At 56.7% G+C, this 12,861-nt stretch overlaps 1 long non-coding RNA gene across 2 annotated transcripts in view; it reads right to left on the reverse strand.

Annotated features, from left to right (window-relative positions):
- LOC125136040 (uncharacterized) overlaps nucleotides 1–12,861 on the reverse strand; it is a 55,260-nt gene that overhangs the window by 7,114 nt on the left and 35,285 nt on the right. The window contains exon 1 of one of the 2 annotated variants that reach the window (XR_007137098.1): nucleotides 8,312–8,385. The exons of the other annotated variant lie outside the window; for it this stretch is intronic. This is a non-coding gene — a long non-coding RNA (uncharacterized LOC125136040). Of the gene's footprint in view, nucleotides 1–8,311; nucleotides 8,386–12,861 lie in introns of those variants that run through there. 2 annotated transcript variants of the gene reach the window in all.

A 12,861-nucleotide genomic window follows, 5' to 3' on the forward strand; every position in this document is an offset into this window, starting at 1 on the left:
CCAGAAAGCAGTGTATAGACAGGCAGCTTTCTCAGCCTGGGAAACAGAGGCCTGGAGTCACAGCAGCCCAACCAGGGCTTCCAGCGCTGCTGGCATCCACAGCTTCAGAGCTGAAGGTTCTGCCACATTCTGGGGGAAAAACAGGAAACCTGCAGAAAGCAACCCTCAGCAATTGCTGTCACCTGAGTCCCCTCAGCCGAAGCAGAGCAGCTGGCTCCAAACAGGGGTAGCTCGCGTCCCTCTGCCCTTCCCCCGCCCCCGCTTCTGAACCCCCAAAACGGAGCCCAAAGATACAGCACGAACCCGCCAGACTGAGTTACCCAGCCAGCCAGAACCAGGGCCGGCAGGTGCAGTCTTCCTGGGTGACGGCCTGGGGAGAGCAGCCATCCACGGGACTGGTCCCCTGTCGGCCTCTGGCGAAATGCAGTTCGCCCTTCTAGTCCATAGCGAGGGTTCCTGCTGCCCCTGTAAAGGACCCTGTCCCTGTCACCTCTTGGTCTCCCATGCTGGAAGTCCTGATTCAGCAGGAAGCGAATCTGACATTGAAAGGACAATCCAGGTGACCTCTGGGAAATCAGACTTTTCTCTAGGAGGTGTCAGTTGTACCTAACGCGGAAGGCTGTGCACAAAATGTGAACTTCACGCAGAAACAGAACATCCTTGATGGGGCACCTTCATCCTTGGTAAGTCTCATCACTGGGGGCCACGTAGCTCAGGACTACAGACAAGCCCCGGAGAAGCCGGCCCCCCGCTGCCTGGCTCCGGCCCCTCCCCACTGCCATCCCACCCTGTCCCCCAGCCCCCAAGGGAGCACTGGGTCTCGGAGACGCCTGCTGGGCGGTCCTCCCTCCTCCTGGAACCCCACGCACGGCGTCGAACTCTCCCTGCGTGTGTTCCCACGACCTCTACTGCTGGCAACACCCAAAGGACCTGTCTTTCCCGAGCCAGCCCTGGGCTCCTTGAGAGCTGGGACCACCTCGCATCGTCACAGGGCGCCTGGCACACAGCCGGGCTCCTGCAGGTATTTGCAGAAGGGTCTTCTCCTTTCAAGCCACCAAAACAGCAGCGTGCGAAGGCCACCCTGGGCCCCCGATGTGGCTGCGGTTGCCCTGCAGGGTCTCCCTCTGCAGACAGGACGCCCACAAGGGCAGAAACCACCAGCATCCAGCACATTCCACCCCGTGCCTGGGCCAGTGCCCTGGGCCCGTTAGAAGCTCAACGAAGGTCCACGGAACACGTGAGTTGAAGGCAATATTGACACAGAAATGCTGCGTGTAAGCCAGACAGGCCCAGGAAACAGAATGTTCTAACGTCCCCAGTGTTGGAAAACGGCCCGTCAGTGTTTCTGTACCTATTAAAGTCCGCAGAACTTGAACTGCAACCCAGGACAGACGCGGGCAGATCAAGGGGAGGCATCACCCCATCGACCTATGGCTAAGGGAAGAGGCTGGAAACGGAGAGGCACCCCAGAGCCCCCACCTGCCCTTCTTGGGCTGCTTGGCACCTCTTCCTGGACAAGCCTCTCCCATGAGACACCCCAGACCAGCCCCTGGCTTGATGGATGCCAATGCGTGCCGCAGGACTCCGCCCAGCACCGCCCCTGCAAGGATGGGTCACTGGACCCTCCATCCCAGCCTGGTGAGGGGTCCCCATACCTGCCCCAGGTGGCGCATCTGACTCAGCGCCTCTCCCTTGTAACCAGCACTCTGTGGCTCCCACGGGTCTTGGGTCAGGAAGGGGCAGAGACTGCTGCTTCTTTATCTTCAGAACAGTGACTTAACAACCCTGCCTCAGGCAGCGTCTGGATCTGCTGTCCCTCTGACCTTCCGTTTAGCCCTGGCCCTCTAGTCTCCTGCCTTCTCTCATTGTAATCATGCAAAATTAAGCAGACACTTCATCCATAAAGAGCTCCGTGCCACACTCTGAGCTCTGCAGGTGAAAAGGTGCAAATGTGAGAGACATAAATAAAAAAGAGGGAGTTTCCCCTGTAGCTCCGCAGGTTACCAACCTGGCTAGTCTCCACGAGGATGTGGGTTCGATCCCTGGCCTCTGTCAGTAGATTAAGGACCTGGCGTTGCTATGGCTGTGGTGATTTGACTCCTAGCCCGGGAACTTCCATGTGCCGCAGGTGGGGCCCTAAAAAAAAAAAAAAAAAAATAGATCTTTAGATGAGAACATTGCCAGGAGGCAGGCATGGCCTCTGGCCATTCAGGGCTGAAGTTCCCCCTGCCAGCAGTTTTCCTCCTTTTTGGAGACTGGGCCCCTCCCATGGGTGTGCCCTTAGGGACGGGTGTCAGGGCACAAGTGTCGGGCCCAGGGGTGAGCAGAGAAGGGCAGTTTGCCACCCCTTCAACCAGCTTCGTAAGGCCCCTCCTGCCCCTCTGGGCCGCTCCCAAATATGCACCAGCAGAGGTCCTCTCAGAGTTATCTCCGGAGAGCCACTCTCCACCGGCTCCCAAGCCTTTCAAACACAGGGCACGCTGGCCTCCAAAGCCTCTTCGTCTTTTGAGCATGTAAGCTGCCACCCCCATGGAGCCAGGACCTCAGGAATGCACACTTACAAGGCCCCAAGCTCCCTCAAAAGTTGCACAGCTAAGGACATATTGCTTCAAGCATTGGGTGGGTTCCCAAAGAGTCGTGTGCAAAACTGAACACTGGGGAAACCCGCTGGTGGCCCCGGGGGTTGGGGATGGGACTTGGTCACTGCTGTGGCTCAGGTCCTGTGACAAAGGTTCCACCCCTGGCCAGGGGTGCTTCGGCATGCCCAAAACAAAACACAACAACAACAGCAACAACCACCCACTTTCCTCAAAACTGAACTCTGGCACCGTGGGTCAGCGGCTCCAGGGCCTTCACCTGACCGTCACCTGCGCATTCGTGCAGGTTGAACACTTACTTGCACGGCGTGAAATCGAATGAGGGCTTCTGACGTCTCTGAGACAGCGGCATGCAGCCCATGTGCACGAAATTGCCTCTATGGGCCTAGAACAACTCCATCAAAGGCCATAAACTACGCGTAACTTTTCTCATAAGATAAAAAGGTCCCAATCAAAAAAATACACGTTCCATCCCCACTGCAGTCGGGATGCCCGCCCTTTCTGTGTGTTTAAAATGTGCACGGTCTCCTAAAACAGCGGACGCCTGCTAGACCTTCACCGAGGTCGCCGGGACTCCTTGCGTCCAGACTGGAAGGAACGTGGGGGCGGGGGGACCGAGGCTCCGCCCCCTTTTGGAGCCCCGCCCACATGCCGGTGGCTGACGTCCATCGTTTTAAGGCTCTCTCAGTACCTTAGTCCTGTGAGTCATGTACGGTTTATTTTCATTCAAAAGGTCAGAGGCAAATGAAGTCACTTGCCGCTTTTTTCAGCGTGGGAGACTTTCCTGGCAGGGGAGGAGTGAGACGTGGCCATCAGAGGTCATCTGCTGTCCTTGGCGCCGGGTCCGGCCGGCAGGAGGCCTCCCGCAGTCCCTTCTGTTACCTACAGGAGGACGCACGCAAGCGAGCCTCCGGAACGGAGCGATGGGCGCTTCGGAGGCACCAAGCATGGTCTCTGGTCCGTAACTGTCGGGGAACCACCCGAAAATGCTTCCTTAAGCAAATGACCTGAAGCGCCAATGCGCCCACTAAAACGGACCCGTGGGAAAGGCCCTGGAAGGACCCTGGAACGGGTGCCTTTCTTTTTTTAAGGCCAAGAGGAGGGGTTCTGTAAGCCCGGGCTTACACGCAAGCCCCTAACTCCAAAAAACCCTGAAAACCAAGCGCTCTTTCCTAAATCCAGCGCACTCCGGGACATGAGCCCGCCTACCGTCTCCATCTGATGCCTCCGAGAATGAAGAGTCATACGTTTACTGTGAAAACGCCCATGTCTTTGATAAGAGGATGCTCCCGGGCTATAGGATGCTGTAAATGGCAGTCTCTCCACTGTATTCCCCTTGCAAAATCTGGGGCAGGGGCCGGGGGTGGGGGTGGGGGGGAAATCTAAGTTCTGAAAAACATCCTCAAAGTCTGATGCAAGAAGGAGCCTGGCATATAATTAGGATGAAGAAGCACCTAATTTACTGTGAATAAGAAGGGTGATGCTTAGGATTAAAACTGATGACCTGGCCTTGACCCAAAGCTGCCCTTAACAAACACCCAAACACACAGCGCCCGTTCAGCAAGTGTTGGCCCAAACCCCAAGATTAATTCTGTGTTGAACCCTAAGTCTAAAGGAGGTATTTTTGCTTTGTTTTGTTTCTCTCTTTTTTTCTCCCCAGAAGGACACTGAGTGAACCCATTTAAAATGAACCTGAACCGACGTATTTTCTTAAGCGATTGAATTGGAACAAAATCAGAACATGAAACTCTTCTCCCAAAATAATATGAACAGAATCAACATCTCATCCGGTCTTAGTCCCTGCTTGAAGAAACACGGGAAAAGAAGGTCAGTGATTTCACAGATGGGAAAGGCTTCAACCGCCCAGCCATTGGTTACAACTTTTCCTCGGGGAGAGAGGAAGGTTTTCAGAGTTTTTAAAACGGCTGGAAAAACAGTGCCACGTGTACGCTTTGACCTGGCAGTCCTCCAACTCCAGCTCCGTGTTTTATATACCTGCTTTTTCTCTTGACGCTCTTACTGGGTCTTGCAAACATGAGCTGAGAATCTGATACCCCAGGAGGAAGTTCAGGGTCTGGGCTCAAGAAGGAGGCCCCCTTCAGACCTCGAAAGCCTAACACTCCCGATTTGGTTAATTTGATTAAGTGCTGAGAAATGATACCTCGCTCACAGATGGATTATTAACACGCTTGCACTGCATTCTAAATGTTAAATGTTCCTCCTTCAACCTCCTGAGTTATTTTCATCATCTTCATTTCTTCCTGTACCACCGCAATTGCTACTCTCTTTGTTCCCTGAAGAGTTTTGAAGGTGCTTTTGTTCGCGTCATTTTTATCTTGTTACTGTAATCACGGGCTATTGACCAGAGTGGAATTCAGAATTCTCATCCTCTGCAAAGCCAGCCCTGTCGCCAGGTCTTTAGCAGGATGCTTGAAAAAGATGCCTGTCTTCAGTCCCTCCGGGCACACCAGAATGACCCTAGGCGACATTTTTTTTTTTTTTTCTCCTTCCAAAAGAGCCAGGACCTGGGCGGGTGTTGGGCCACCTCCTAGAAGATGCCCAGACAGCCTTGTGTGCAGGAAACCTGCCAGAGGCACCTCTTTCACAAGATGAGACACGACAGCACTTTTAGAACCTTCTGCTTGTTTCTCAGGAATCTGCTCCTTTTCTTGGGCAAATCAAGACCATCCAAAGCAGACTGATCTGTTTGGATTTCTGGATTTGCTTTTGTTTGTTTTTCCTCCACTTTCGCTTGCAGTCCAACTGAGTCATATTCACTTTTTAAACAATGTAAGATTCCGTTCAATTTAAAGAGTTTTATGTTGTTTGAAAAAGCCCAGTGACAGGTCCTGTGAGTTCAGCCGAGAAGCATGTGGACTTCGCAGGCACCTCTGGGGAACGGGTGAGCTGGTAACGGCCCCCTCCCCGCCGCATGCTTCCAGCGGGATTCTGATCTCCGTGTCACCAGGCCCTGGACGGCTGGATGGCCTACTTTGGGGGTGCTGGTGCGAACAGAGCCCCAGGATGTGTGTAAGATGATCCCTGTTCCGCTGATTCCTCCTCAACCAGAAACATCCCCAAAGTCAGGCTCCAGGATGAGAAGGAAACACAGGGCAATGAAACACAGATGGGAGCCCCTGGTCGCCCACGACGACAGCCCCCCAGGAGTCTTAAGTGGGCCAGGTGGATGGGGGTCCGAGCCGGGTCTGCGAGGTGCAGTCTGGACAGGTGGCGAGGAGGGGGGAAGGTGTTTCAGGTAAGGAGAGGGTGGGAGGGAAGTCTAGAGGCAGGCAGAAGAAACGCTGGTTAAGGAAGCAGTGAGGAAACTCGTATAGCTGGGGCGGAGGATGCTGAAGGCCCCCCAAGAAAGTGCCTGAGGTGGACCGGGGGGCTTGACACCTGCTGTTCCTTCCCACCCAGGCTGGGAGCATCCAGACCTCTCCAAGCAGAGGAACACCTTGGGCTGGCCAAGGGTGCACTGTGCACGGAGAGGTCGGAGGCCAGGGAGCTGACCCAGGCGGCAGCCGGGCCAGGAGCCAAGTGAACCAAGAGAAGAGGGGCCAATGCTGACAAAGAGCTGAACAGAGTTGATGAGGATACAAACTGCTCGAAAATGCATGCTCATTTTAAGGAGTTCCCTGGTGCCTCAGGGGGGGTAAGACTCCAGCATCCTCACTGCTGTGGCCCAGCTCACTGCTGTGGCGCGGGTTTGATCCCTGGCCCGGGAACTTCCGCCGAGCCTCAGGCGCAGCAGCCAAAAAAAAAAAAAAAAAAAGTAGAAAATAAATGATCCCCTTATAGATTTAGCAGACAACACATTTCCCTTCAACTGATGTTCATGTCATTGCCACCTAAATTCTAATTCCTTAACTATGATCCTATCGCCTATTCGCCCTGCCTAAAATTCATCCAGACACTGCCAGATACGATCTTCTGTTTTGCAGAGTGAACGTCTGGGATGACACACCAGGGAGCAAAATCTGAATTCTTGCAAACCCGGCGCTCTGCTGTGACAACCCCGGACCTGTTTTATTTTTTAAATACCTTTCCCCTTTAAAACACCTGCTTTCTCTCCATCCTGACGCCCAAAGGAAAAGCTTCCTTTGGACTGGCAAGAGCAGAAGTGACCCTCCACCGCAACAAAGGAAACGCTCGGCTCTCTACAAGAGTCACCCGCTACATGAAATAATACACGAGACCATCAACCAAAACCCACACATCAAACCAGGGCCCATCCTGTTTTCCCACACGAAAGCCACCGTGGGATAACCTCACCCCTTTGGAATTAGGCTGCCGGTTCTTTTTACACCAGTGTGGCCGCCCCACCCCGGTTGGGGATGGCTGGATTTCCATTAGAATCGCCTGTCCTTCACCGCCTTTTCCTCCACCCCCTGCGCCCAAGTCCAGTTATTCAGTGAGTTATAATTTGGCACTAAAATTCAATTAAGCTGAAACTTTGGTCATACGTGGTCTTTTTCTCAGCAAAGCATAATTCCTTTGACCCATTTTCCAAACTTCGGCCGATCGATTTGAAAGCAGACTGTTGATGGAAATCGCGCTCACATCTCTAGAAACTGGCTGGAATTTTTTTTTGGTTTTTTGTTTTTTAATTCAAATACACAGTCGGGCTAGGGGAGTTAACGGTACGGAAGGGCTCGATGTTTTCCTAGCCCTTGTCAAACAGAGGCCTCGGACCGCTCGGGGCACCTTAATTAATGTCCACTGCGGCCTTGTAAGCCGTTTTTACCAATGGAAATTCCGCGGAGAAAGGAAGGGACGAGGGGTTCAAGGCCGCGCTGTTGTGAGGCGGCTGCTGAACCAGGAATTGCAACCCCGCGGTTCCCAATGAGCCGGCGAAAGTCTGTCGAAGTGTTGGGCACCCCTATTGAGGACTGTGGGAGTTTGGGCGGCTTAATGGGATTGTGTTCGGTGTTTCAGGCTGTCCTTTAAAAGATTCCATGGCACCAGCGAAACTCCAATAAAAGGGCCTCTCTAATTGCTTTCTGACTTTCTATGAAACTTTCTAAGCCACACTGACATCCTCGACTACGACGACGCAATTCAATAGCGAGGAAGGCAGGACAAAGTGGGTGAGCTGCGGGAAAGCGGTTCTCAGCGGCGTGTGTGAGGTGGGGGGTAATTCGGGGGAGGGGACATGGGGGCGGGTGTTAAATCGGTGCCGGGGAAAGAAAAATATGAGTGTTCTCTTTTGTGTGAGACAAACCGCCGAGCGCGGGGAGGTCGGGGCCGGGGTCACGCGGCTCCGGGCTGCAGCTGCCGCCGTGGGGCGGGGGTCGCGGGCGGGCCCCCGGGAGTCGCGGCCGGCGGCGACATCAGCATTCCGGCGGCGCGGGCGGCCGCTGTCCTCGCACGACCCCGGCCCGTCCAGAGCGCGCCCCGCTCCGACCCTCGGGGCGCCCGCGCGCGCGCGGGGCCAGGGGAGCGCGGTCCGGGCGCCCGAGCAAGGTAAGCAGCGCGCGGGGGGTGTGGGGGGAACCCTCGTCCCTCGACAGCGCGCCCTCCGCCGGCCCTGCGCCGCGCTGGGCCGGCGAGCCGACGGGAGGCCCGAGCCGGGGACCCCGGGGAGACCCGCCACCGCGGCGCCCGGCCTGGGCTTGGGCCTGGGAGGCCCGATGGAGCACAGGTGACCTGCCCGGGCCGCCCTCGGCGGGGGTCACCCTCCCTCCGAACCACGCCGTGGGTAGCGGCCTTACCAGGGTCCGGGCCGGGCGCTCGGCGTGGCGAAGCCGGCGGCGCGTCCTGGGGGCCCCTCCGCGAACCCCGCGCCGCCCCCTCGAGCGCTCGCAGGCTGTGCTGTGCGCAGGCGCGGGCCGCAGGGGGCCCCGGCCTCGCCGACGTGGGGGCGTGGGCTCGGGCCGGAGCCCGGGTCGCTGCCCTGCGCACCCACCCGGTCACCCGAGGGCAGCGGCACTTGGGGTGGGGGTTGGAGGGGGCAAAGAGATGGCGGCGTCGGCGAGGCCCAGGCGCCGGCAATCAAAGGCTGGGGATGGCGGCCCGCCGCGTTGCCCCAGGCCAGGCCCGGGGCATGAAAGGATCTTTATCCTCGGGTGACACGGCCGGCGGTTTCCTCCTGCCTCCCCCTCCCGCGGCCTTAATTGGGGCCGGCTGCTAATGTGATTAAAGGCCAGTTAAATGTTTCTCGGGGCAGACGGTGGGAAGAGGCCGAGACCCCTGCCCCCTCCCCGGGGTCACGCCAGGCCCTTGGTCAGGGGGTCGGTGGTGGTGCCAGCCCCAGGACGGCCTGGCCCTGGGCCCGTCGATTGTTTGCCCCCCGGGAGGGGAGGCCGCGGGCGGGCGGGCAGGCTCCTGGGGCTTTATGTAAGCCGGTGGGCTTCGGGCCCGGCCGGATTTGGGGATTCTTTTCGCAGAGTTTCCATTTTCTGGCCTTTGGACCAGCGCCCTAGGCCCTCGGGGCCCTCCCCCTCCGGTGCCCGGCGCCCGCGGGGCCCAGCCGCAGAGGCAGGCTTGGGGTTGCTGGGCTTCGGGGGTCTGGTGGGCTTGGAGCAGTGGGCTTGGGGTCTCCCCACTGAGGGCGGGGACTCGGAATGGTGTCACGGGGGTGGGGAGGGGTGGCCCGGGCAGGGCCTTCGACCCTCAGCGCCCCCGGGCCTCGGCCAAACGGCCAGGTTCCCACGTCGGCGGCGGCATGGGTGGTCTCGCCCTCCCCGGAGTTCTGGGAGTCCCCGGAGTGCCACCGGGGTCGCGGAGCCTGAGAGCGAGCGTCTGCCGTCTGCATGTGCGGCCCGATGGCGCTCGCGGGTTCATGCCCTGAGCCCAAAGGGCCTGGGGCCCCCTCCCCTAGCCTGCCCGACCTGGCCGAGGCCGTGCGCCCCGGGACAGCCCCGTGGCGCCCCGCGCGGGAAGGGCCGGGCCAGTGCCTGAGGTAGCGGATGCGAGCTCCGAGCCCCGGCCTCATTCATTCCTTGTTCGCGCCCCGCCTGTGGCCCTGTCTCCCTTCGGGTCGGCCCGTGCGCTCAGGAAGAGTAACTGCTCCGTGGTCCCCGAGGGCCAAGAGCACCGCCCAGCTGCGTCCGGGTGCTTCTGAAGGGGCAGAGCCGGAACCAGTGAGGATGGGGAGGCAGATAAGAGCCCAGTGGAAGCCAGGCGGAGGAATGAGCTCAGGATGTCCCATCAGGTGGCCCTGGCCGTGCGCTTCGGCAGCAGTGGCGGTTCCGGGGCGCACGGGGCTGGGCAGAGCAGGTGGGACGCGCGGCCGGACCCGCGCCGCAGGCCGCGCACCTTCCTCGGCCCTGCGGGTCTCAGTCCCGCCTCGGTTCGCGGCGGAAAGGGCGGAAACTCGCAGAGCCGCAGGCCGCGCGGTGCCCAGGCCCTGGGACCCGGGAGTGCGCCCAGGGGCGGCGGGCCGAGCCGGCCTCCGGGGCGAGGGCAAGGTCGTCGGCGCCCTGCCGCGCTGCCTCCGAGACCCGGTTCGGCGCCGGGGCCGCCGCGGGGCCGTGCCGTGCGCGCCACTTGCCATTTTCAACACAACCCGGTTTTTCAAGCCAGTGTTGACTAAGCAAGCGTGCTTCCGCGGACTTGTGACAGATCGGGTGTTTACTTCTTTTCAAATATTCTCTGAAATAGTCTGCAGAACTTTTTCACATCTAGCAAATGTCAGATTGAACAGATCAGAAGATAGGAAATGAAAAGAATGACATTTTCATTTAAGTGGCGTGAAAGCGGGCGGTATTTTTTAATAATATTTTTGTCAGAATGTATGGTGGATCTAAAATTGTGTTACGTTCAAAAGCTGTAATTATTTGATATTTAAAATACACATTTTTGTATTTTTCTACCAAAAAAAAGTAAAAAAGAAAACAAAAGCCAAACCCAAGAAAAGCCTGGAGACAAAATGGGTGGTGAGGAACCAAAGCCTTTCTCCCTCAAATTCTATTTTTTTTCTTTTCTTCCGTAAGAGCCTGAAGGGAAATACAGAGAAAATAAAAGAATTTCATATTAAACTAACACATAGATGTAATTAATTTCGTTCCAGATGGGTCTGAGGGACTTGGCTGTTTCAGAATCCTCAGAAAATGCTAGATCCAAGGTGATTTTCCTCCCATCAGGTACTCAGACAACTGTAAGGAGAAGTAAACAGCTCTAGCCTCCTGATTTTTTTTTTTTTTTTGATCTGCTTATTGAACACGGATAAAATTAGAATCATCCTCCACTTCAGATAAAAGCCACACAGGCAAAATCACCCTTTTTTTTTTTTTAACTGAAAGGATATGTTTTTGTTTTGTACAAAACAGCAGTATTTAACTAATAACAAACTGAGCGACCTTGGGTTTATTTGAACTACAGCTGCCCTTACGTCAGTGACCTCAAGGCTGTTAAAAAAAAAAAAAATCAATTTTTCAACTAATCTTCCATTTGCTCTGAAATGGCTTTGCCGGTGATGTTGTTTCCGTCAGCAAGTGGCACAGAATAAGGAAACCAATCTGTGTGTTCCTGGTAAATAATTTTCTGTTTCAGAAAATCAAAATAAAAAAATCAAAATGTTGCTTTTTAGGAATGATCTTTAGGCGGGACCAGAGAGGGGAAATATGTTTTTGTGGGCTCTTGGAAACTCAGAAGAGTTGGGGGCAGGTAGTTTCCGCTAGTGTGAGGGGAGACAAGGGGAGACGCTGCCCCTGCACTGGGGGGGGGCAGCTGGTGTTTATTTACATCCATGCACCGGGCTGGGACCCCTCATGTGTGTGGGGGCGTGAGGAAAGGAGGGCCGGGGGCGGGGACGGGAGTGTGGTGGGTGTCCAGACAGGACCCACACCCGGCCCGGCAGCCTGGGCACCTCGCATCCTGGGCACCTCGCATCCTGCTGCCCCCGAGCCCATGCTTTGGTCCCATCTGGAGGTGCCTTCTCCATTTTATGGGGTTTTCTCTGCTTTAAAAACTCCCCAGTGGCCCACGCAGCCTTGTTGGGGGTCCCCGGGTCATTTTCACCAAAAAAAAAAAAAAAAAGCAACCAAAGTATGGACCAAAACTTGGGATCCGAGGAATCTGTAGGGAGAGGTCCAGTCTGGAGAGCAAAGCCACCGTGCTGTGTCTTTGTTCACATCCTGCGCAGCCAGGCGACAGTGCATCCTGATTAGTGACACAGGCGCATTTCTGCGTTTGTGACTATTTGGGATTTTTGTGAGTGTGTGTGTGTGCATGTGTCTGTTTTAGTTTTGTTCTGTTTTTCTGGGAAAACAAAAGTCCCTTCTGTGGCACCTGAGCCAGCCAGCGTAGCAAACGGGAAAACCAGCTGGGGCGGGAGGAGAACGTGGCCTCACGTGGGAAAGTCAGTTTGCTTTGTGCTTTTCATTACAACTGGAGGTTGTGAGGTGCCTGGAGTGGCCCACACCGTAGGCCTGGTCCCAGGAAGAGAAGGAACCGTTCACGGCTGCAAGGAGGCCCCGCAGGGTTTGCCTTGAAGAGTCTCCCCAGCCTCCCTCACAGAGGTCGGCCCCAGCCCCCCGCCAAGGATCAAAACAGCCGGCTCCTGTGGGCTGAACATCAGGACGTTTGAGAATCTTGAGAAAACTAGACAGCTGGCCTTGGAGACCTTAAAACTAGATGGCGAGACTAAACCAAAGGAGCGAAGGTGTCTGGAAATGCCCAACGGCGGGGGGAGGGCTCCACCTGGAAGAGGCTTTGGCCACATCCAGCTCTCCTGACACAAGCCTGGCCCTTCTCTGCGTGGAGCAGCACCATTTGCAGAAAGTCGAGTCTGCAGGCCCTCCCCACATTCCAGCCAGGGTCAGTCTCCTGATTGGAAATTCAACCTGATCACCCCAATAGCCTCCCTGGCAGGTGCCCGCAGCTGGTGGGAAAAGAGCTCGCCCTCACCCCCCCAAAGGCCTCCCAGCCCAGCCTGGCATTTCTTGGCCCCTGCCCTGCCGTCACCCTTTCCTCCCCAAGACACCCCGCTCTGTCGCCCACATGGGCCCCAGGGCAGGAGTGCCCGCACTCAGCCTATTCCCCAAGTTCGGCTGGGGTTCAGCTTTGGGGCCTGGGTTTGGGGACTTGGGGGGCACCCCTGGCCCACAGGCGAACTCTCTGTGGGTCCCAAGGAGAGAGAAGCCTTGCCTAAAGCCCGGGCCCTAGGACTCCCCAGGGAGCTGCCCCCCGTGCTACAGTCCAACATCCACACCCCAAGTGTTCGGACCCCACACGGTGGAGCGGCCACCTTGCCGAGCCAGCTGCCGGCAGGGGCCTGTTACGGGAACCCTCCAGCACGTCCTGGCTCCTGTCCTGTGCC

The sequence above is a fragment of the Phacochoerus africanus genome, chromosome 9, assembly GCF_016906955.1.
Source record: "Phacochoerus africanus isolate WHEZ1 chromosome 9, ROS_Pafr_v1, whole genome shotgun sequence".
NCBI classification, from domain to species: Eukaryota; Metazoa; Chordata; class Mammalia; order Artiodactyla; family Suidae; genus Phacochoerus; species Phacochoerus africanus.